The sequence below is a fragment of the Telmatherina bonti genome, assembly GCF_933228915.1.
Source record: "Telmatherina bonti genome assembly, chromosome: 3".
In the NCBI taxonomy this organism is placed as follows: Eukaryota; Metazoa; Chordata; class Actinopteri; order Atheriniformes; family Telmatherinidae; genus Telmatherina; species Telmatherina bonti.
Window position 1 is genome coordinate 18,124,511 of NC_136621.1, and position 8,102 is coordinate 18,132,612.

Below are 8,102 nucleotides of genomic sequence, written 5' to 3' on the forward strand. Positions count from 1 at the left end.
CACTTATGTCACTGTATGTCTCCTTTTTTCTGTATTTCTCTTGCAAGAATTCCTGTCTTATGTCATTATTTTTGAAAATTGAATTTAATGTGCCTAAAATTGGTACATACATGTATTTGTCAGTGACAGGAATTTGACTATAAACTCCTGAAGTTCTACCTCTACGTGTATCCATTCTCACACCAAGAACAAATGCTTTAGGCTCAACAATTTCCCACTTTTCATCATAATATTTCTGTCTCTTTGTGTTAAATGCTGAAAAGGGATTATCAAACTGGTTTAAAGTGAGCTCAATTTTCTTGTAAATGTCTGATTCCTTGGCTTCAGGAGAAAATGTTTGGAGTGTTGCTTCACATGCTTGCATATGCCCATCATTGACAACTTCCTCCATTGAAGAAACAATTGTTTGGACTGTATTTTCATGAAGACCAGAAGCTTGTAAATGAGCAACAATTGAGCCACACATTCCAACAAGAGGGTTTTGTGTGACAGCAGGGGGAGCCAAAAACATAGAGGCTGAAGTTGTTGGCTGATCAACCAAAAAATCTTCTCCAGAAGGACTTTGTGTTGCTACTTTCTGATTAGTCTCTGTATTTTCATTAAACTGATTACTATGAACAGTAATAAGATGTCTTCTAAAGCCACTGTAAGTACAAAAAGAGGAAACGCATCCTACCTCTCCACATTTTAAACGCAAGTTTTTTGGTGGATCTAAACCATGATGAAATTTTAAATGTTTCCAAACATCTGAACATGTTTTGTGGTGCTTTTTACAAACAAAACATAAGAACATTAGACAGTTTTTGTTAACCGAGTTCTGACCTTAGAAAAGGATGACATGCTAGTGGTCTTGCAGAAGTCTTGCTCTCAGTTCCTTGACTCGTGGGCTTTCCTTTGTGTTTCCAACATCGATGTTATACACAGTGGTTTGGATGAAAGTGTAGAAACTGGAGAGGGCTTCATCATAAGAGAGGCTAAAGACAAAGTGTGCTTTGAATAGACCATCAAAAGCAGCCACTGAAGTCAAAGCACTGCACGGGACAGGTTTCTGGTCCACCACTATGAAGAACCGTTGGATTTCCTTCCTTTGGTCGCCAACACAGAGAAGGAAGGGTTGCCTTGCATCAACTTTTTTCAAGAATGTACTCAGGCTGACTCCTTCCTGTAGTTTGACAAAGATAAAAATGCTTAATTACGTTCCCATTTTTTGCTTTTAACACACAAGTATTGACATACAAGAGTAACACACAAACAGCATTATTTTGGTAAGAAGAATAATAACTTGACAAACCTTCACAAATCTTACAAGACGGTTTGCCGCCTGTGCTGAGCTAATCTTGGCTGACTTTTTATGGCCTTTTGATGTAGGGGGCAGGAGATGCAACAGCAGCAGGAGAGCTGATAGATCACTATCCCACCCTTCAAAAAAACAGGGGAAAGGGGGTTAGATATGAAACTGAAGGTGTTATAGATATGAAAAAACTGTCCATATTTACCCAAGTAATCCTCAGCTTCAGGGTCAATGGATGCATGCAACTCTTCTACATAGGGACTTGATGGAAGATTCTGGCTTTCAGCAATGACTTTGTTCTTGAAATAGGATGGCCACTTTGCAAGAAACCTTCCAGATACTTCTTCTCCAAACATAATAGAAAAATCCTGGTCAATCTTTGAACATAAACAAAGCCCATAAGCAACTTAATTATGCTCCTTGGAATCATTTAAGTTTTTCAGTAACATTTTGGAATACTCTACACATTTCCTCACCAATTCAGGTGTGTCCAGGAAACGAAGGAAGACATCAAAGATTGACGACGCTGCAACCTGGTCATGAACCAGCTTCTGTCTGTACTCAAAAGTGGCTCTCATCTTCTCTTTAATCGTTGATTTTTTTGAGTGTCTAATTATAGAGAGAGCTTCTCTGCACTCCTCACCAGAGAGCTGTTCACCAATTAGGAGAGAATCTCGTCGGGTTCTTGGACTTTCCAGGTAATCAGGCCTGGAACGCAAACAAGTGCCATCTGTGGTGTTTCGTTGGACTGTCTTGAGTCTCCAAGCAAGATAGCCAGTATTGGCTTCTGGATCGTAATAATGTTCCTAGTCATACACACACACACACACACATATACACACATTCATAAAAATATTTTTTTTAAAAAGAACAAAAATTTGACACTGACAAAAAAGTATTAAAGCTATGTCTCCTATTCAGATCGAGAAAGTTGGACTTACAAATCCATTTTTTGAGTATGGATCTTGGAGATAGGGAAAAATGGTCACAATTTCCAGTGCATAGCTGATTCGAACACTTATGGGCGGAATTCTCCTTTTAAAACAAAATTTTATTACATTAGTACCCAATCCATGTGTTTCCATTGGTCATTGTAAGTTATACCTTACCCATATGAGTCTGTCATTTCTGCAACCAGAATATTGACCATCTGTCTTCGTGTTGCATCTGACAGCGTTTTGGTTTTGTTATTCTCCCGAAAGATTTCCTCACCCTTTGGGTTTGACATTAAGATAGAATAAATCCTCTGAGAAAAAAAAACAGACAAAAGAAAACAACACTCACAGATACACACACAGATCAGAGCATATATTTAAAGAAAATAAAATATGGCTTGCATGATCAAATTCCAGTTAAACATTTTTAAAGATTAATTTGTAATCAAATCTTAGATGGTGTCAAACAATACCTGCTTCGCTTCATCGCGATCCATTTCTTTCAGATCTTTTCTTCTGTTTTTAGTGGATGGGAGGAGAATAGTTGAATCTGATGAAGTAGACGATGCTGAAGAGTTTGATAATGGTGATGGTGGAGGTGCTAAAAATGATGATGACGCCACGGGATCTGGCACAGGCAGTCCTGATTCTTCTTCAACCAAATTAATTGTAAGATCTAAAATTTTGAAGAGGAGAATAACACAAACATCTTACTATTAAAACTGATAAATTTAACATTTAGTCATTTATAAGAGTACCTTAACATAAACCAATATAAATAACAATTCCATTTGTTTTAAAGGACCTGTTGGAAAACCCTGAATTTCACCCCCTGGGAATGAATAAAGTATTTATCTATCTACATTGTGTCACCTGCATCATCTAATGTGATAACATAAAAAAAAGAAATGTTTTATAAAACGCAGTAAACATACAGATGTTTATAAAATGTATGCATTACAAGAGGGTTTTATTCATTTAAAAAATTAATCAGGGGTCTTTACCCATAACTGGTTGCTTTTTGTAGCCCACTTTGAAGCTTTGGACTCCAGACTTTAACAGCTCATCAAATATGTCCGCATCAACTTCAGTCCCTGATGTGTCCACCAACACAAGCACACCTTCAGTGAAATGTTGAGGCTGCAGACTAAATTTTTCGGAGACTGAAAGAAATACAGTAACAATTACATTGAGCTCTAACCGTTCGGGAATGTTTTTAGTAAAATAAACCTGATACAAACCATCTTGAAGAAACTGAAAAAAGTCAAAGCATTCTTCACTTTGTGGTACTTTTGATGTATTTTTGCACTCCTCCATATTCCACCTTTGTTAGCATCTCCTTTGTTTCAGCCAATAACGATTGGATTATCCTTTCCCCCAATAAATCTGCTCAAGTTTAACTGAAACAAACACACACACACACACACACACACACACACACACACACACACACACACACACACACAGTCACGGCAAGTCTCGACAACGGGACATTTTTAAGCATGGAGTGAAGTTAGCTAACGATGTGTTAGCATTCCGCAAAACACAATTGTAGAAATTAGATTTAACTTTGTGTGCTTATCTAACAGCTTAAAAGAAAAAACGTTTTATCTGTCTCTTACTTTAGCCATCGTTTTTTTTTTACTTTACAAGCAACATTAACAGGCTAACATGTATCATGAATATGATGCCTAGGCAGTACATTCACATAAAACGAAATGCAAGGAGAGAAACATCTATCAATTAATGAATTTTACTTACCGACAATGTCTACTGCAAACCACAGCTGTGCGAAAATACTGCCTGCTGCGTCGTGCTGCGCTGCAACGTGGTGTGTGGTGAGCAAATGGACACTTCAGGTGTTAGCTCGATTGTGGGAGTTTAGAGTGACAAGTTCAGAGTTGATTTTACCATATTGACACTCTCAGCTTTAATATGGAAACACTTAGATTTGACACTCATTTTCAACACCCCTTTTTGTCTATTTAGTGTTAAATATAAGGAATGTAACTCTACAAGGGGTAAAAATTAACTCTCTTTGTGCTTAATTTGACCAACACCCCCAAAACAACTCTTTTACGTGTGCTGTGCATGTATCCCTGCCCCAGTACACCTGACTGAAATTAAATGGATCCAACAGCTTCCATCCATCCATCCATCCATCTTCTGCCGCTTATCCGGAGTCGGATCGCGGGGGCAGCAGCCTAAGCAGGGAAGCCCAGACTTCCCTCTCCCCAGCCACATTTGCCAACTCTGCGGGGGGGGATCCCGAGGCGTTCCCAGGCCAGCCGAGAGATATAATCCCTCCAGCGTGTCCTGGGTCTTCCCCGGGGTCTCCTCCCAGAGGGATGTGCCTGGAACACCTCACCAGGGAGGCGTCCAGGAGGCATCCTGACCAGATGCCCGAGCCACCTCAACTGGTTCCTCTCGATGCGGAGGAGCAGCGGCTCTACTCTGAGCCCCTCCCGGATGACCGAGCTCCTCACCCTATCTCTAAGGGTGAGCCCGGCCACCCTGCGGAGGAAACCCATTTCAGCCGCCTGTATACGAGATCTCGTTCTTTCGGTCACGACCCACAGCTCATGACCATAGGTGAGGGTAGGAACGTAGATCGACTGGTATATCGAGAGCTTCGCCTTCTGGCTCAGCTCCTTCTTCACCACGACAGACCGGCGCAGAGCATTACTGCAGACGCCGCACCGATCCGTCTGTCGATCTCGCGCTCCATCTTTCCCTCACTCGTGAACAAGACCCCGAGATATTTAAACTCCTCCACTTGAGGCAGGACCTCACTCCCGACCCGGAGAGGGCAATCCACCCTATTCCGGCTTAGGACCATGGTCTCAGATTTGGAGGTGCTGATTCCCATCCCAGCCGCTTCACACTCGGCTGCGAATCGCTCAAGCGAGAGCTGGAGATCACGACCAGATGAAGCCAACAGGACCACGTCATCCGCAAAAAGCAGGGACCCAATCCTGAGGCCACCAACACCCCTCAACACCTCGGCTGCGCCTAGAAATTCTGTCCATATAAGTTATGAACAGAATCAGTGATAAAGGGCAGCCTTGACGGAGTCCAACCCTCACCGGAAACGAATCCGACTTACTACTGGCAATGCGGACCAAGCTCTGACACCTGTCGTACAGGGACCGGACAGCCCTTACAAGGGGGTCCGGTACCCCATACTCCCGGAGTACCCCCCACAGGAGCCCCCGGGGGACACGGTCGAATGCCTTCTCCAGGACGAAAACCACACTGCTCCTCCTCAATCCAGGATTCAACTATCCGGCGGACCCTCCTCTCCAGGACCCCTGAATAGACCTTACCAGGGAGGCTGAGGAGTGTGATTCCCCTGTAATTGGAACACACCCTCCGGTCCCCCTTCTTAAAAAGGGGACCACCACCCCAGTCTGCCAATCCAGCGGTACTGCCCCCGATGTCCACGCGATGCTGCAGAGGCGTGTCAGCCAGGACAGCCCCACAGCATCCAGAGCCTTAAGGAACTCCGGGCGGATCTCATCCACCCCCGGGGCCTTGCCGCCAAGGAGCTTTTTGACCACCTCAGCGACTTCAGCCCCAGAGATAGGAGAGTCCACCCCTGAGTCCGCCAGCTCTGCTTCCTCATCGGAAGATGTGTTGGTAGGATTGAGGAGGTCTTCGAAGTATTCCTTCCACCGACCCACTACGTCCCGAGTTGAGGTCAGCAGCTCCCCATCTCCACTGTACACAGTATTGATGGAGCACTGCTTCCCCCTCCTGAGCCGCCGGATGGTGGACCAGAATCTCCTCGAAGCCGTCCGGAAGTCTTTCCCCATGGCCTCGCCGAACTCCTCCCATGCCCGAGTTTTTGCCTCGGCAACAGCCGAAGCCGCATGCCGCTTAGCCCGCCGGTACCCATCAGCTGCCTCCAGAGTCCCACAGGCCAAGAAGGCCCGATAGGACTCCTTCTTCAGCTTGACAGCATCCCTCACTGTTGGTGTTCACCAACGAGTTCTGGGATTACCGCCACGACAGGCACCAACGACCTTACAGCCACAGCTCCGGCCGGCCGCCTCTGCAATAGAGGCACGGAACACAGCCCATTCGGACCCAATGTCACCCGCCTCACTCGGGACATGTTTGAAGCTCTGCTGAAGGTGGGAGTTGAAGCTCGCTCTGACGGGGGACTCAGCCAGGCATTCCCAGCAGACCCTCACAACACGTTTGGGCCTGCCAGATCTGACCGGCCTCCTCCCCCACCATCTGAGCCAGCTCACCACCAGGTGATCAGTTGACAGCTCCGCCCCCCTCTTCACCCAAGTGTCCAAGGCATGTGGCCGCAGGTCCGACGATACGACTACAAAATCGATCATCGAACTGCGGCCCAGGGAATCCTGATGCCAGGTGTACATATGGACACTCTTATGTTGGAACATGGTGTTCGTTATGGACAATCCATGACAAGCACAGAAGTCCAATAACAAAACACCATTTGGGCTCAGAGGAGGGGGACCATGCCTCCCAATCACTCCCCTCCAGGTCTCACTGTCATTGCCCACGTGAGCATTGAAGTCCCCCAGCAGAACAATGGAGTCCCCAGAAGGAGCACCCTCCAGCACTCCCTCCAAGGACCCCAGAAAGGGTGGGTACTCTGAACTGCTGTTTGGTGCATAAGCACAGACAACAGTCAGGACCCGTCCCCCCACCCGGAGGCGGAGGGAAACTACCCTTTCATCCACCGGGGTAAACCCCAACGTGCAGGCACCAAGCTGGGGGCTGATGAGAATGCCCACACCTGCTCGGCGCCTCCCACCATGAGCAACTCCAGAGTGGAAGAAAGTCCAGCCCCTTTCGAGGGTACTGGTTCCAGAGCCCAAGCCATGCGTCGAGGTGAGTCCAACTATATCTAGCCGGAACCGCTCAACCTCGTGCACAAGCTCAGGCTCCTTCCCCACCAGAGAGGTGATGTTCCACGTCCCTAGAGCCAGCTTCTGCAGCCGGGGATCGGACCGCCAGGGTCCCCACCCCTTGCTGCCGCCCAGCTCACACTGCACCCGACCCCTACGGCTCCTCCCGCAGATGGTGAGCCCACGGGAGGTGGGGCCCATGTAACCCTTTCGGGCTGAGCCCAATCGGGGCGAAGGCCCGGCCACCAGACGCTCGCTCTCGTACCCCACCTCCAGGCCTGGCTCCAGAGGGGGGTCCCGGTAACCCGCGTCCGGGCAAGGGAACATTCATGCCCAGGTTGGTCGTCATCGTGATCCAACAGCTTATCAAGATTCATTTATCTGACTCTGGTGTGTTGGAACTGGGAAATATCAAAAACTATCAGGACAAGTACCAAGGTTCTTGTCCTGATAAATGGACTCTCCTTAAACCTGCTTGGTTAGGTGGATTAACAAAAATTCTGAGATATATGTACTGTATACTGCAGTACTCAGGAAAGACGGATATGTGGATTTTTCACATTGTGAGAAATTCACTAAAACCTTTAAAAAATGTACTTCTATGACCTTATAAATACTTATTGAGTACTTATTGCATAGCATGCAGTTCACTAACAGGGTGATTCAGTACAAAAAAAAAGAAAAAAAAAGAAATAAAGAATAGAAACAACCAAAGAACATGTCCGAACTATAAAACAACCACTTAATTTTATGGGTCAATGACGGCTTGGATTGAAACACTCCTCTTCATTATATGGTTATGTTTAATCAATATCTCATCAAGATGATGCCAAACACATGAAACATTGTTGAAACATTGACATTTTATGTTGTAGTCTACCTACTACTGTTATTAGCTTTTGCCGTGATAAAGATGAAGGAATTACTATTCTATGATCATACCTAAATTTCACATTTATGATTTAATAATGTAGCATTAACTTTTTACAT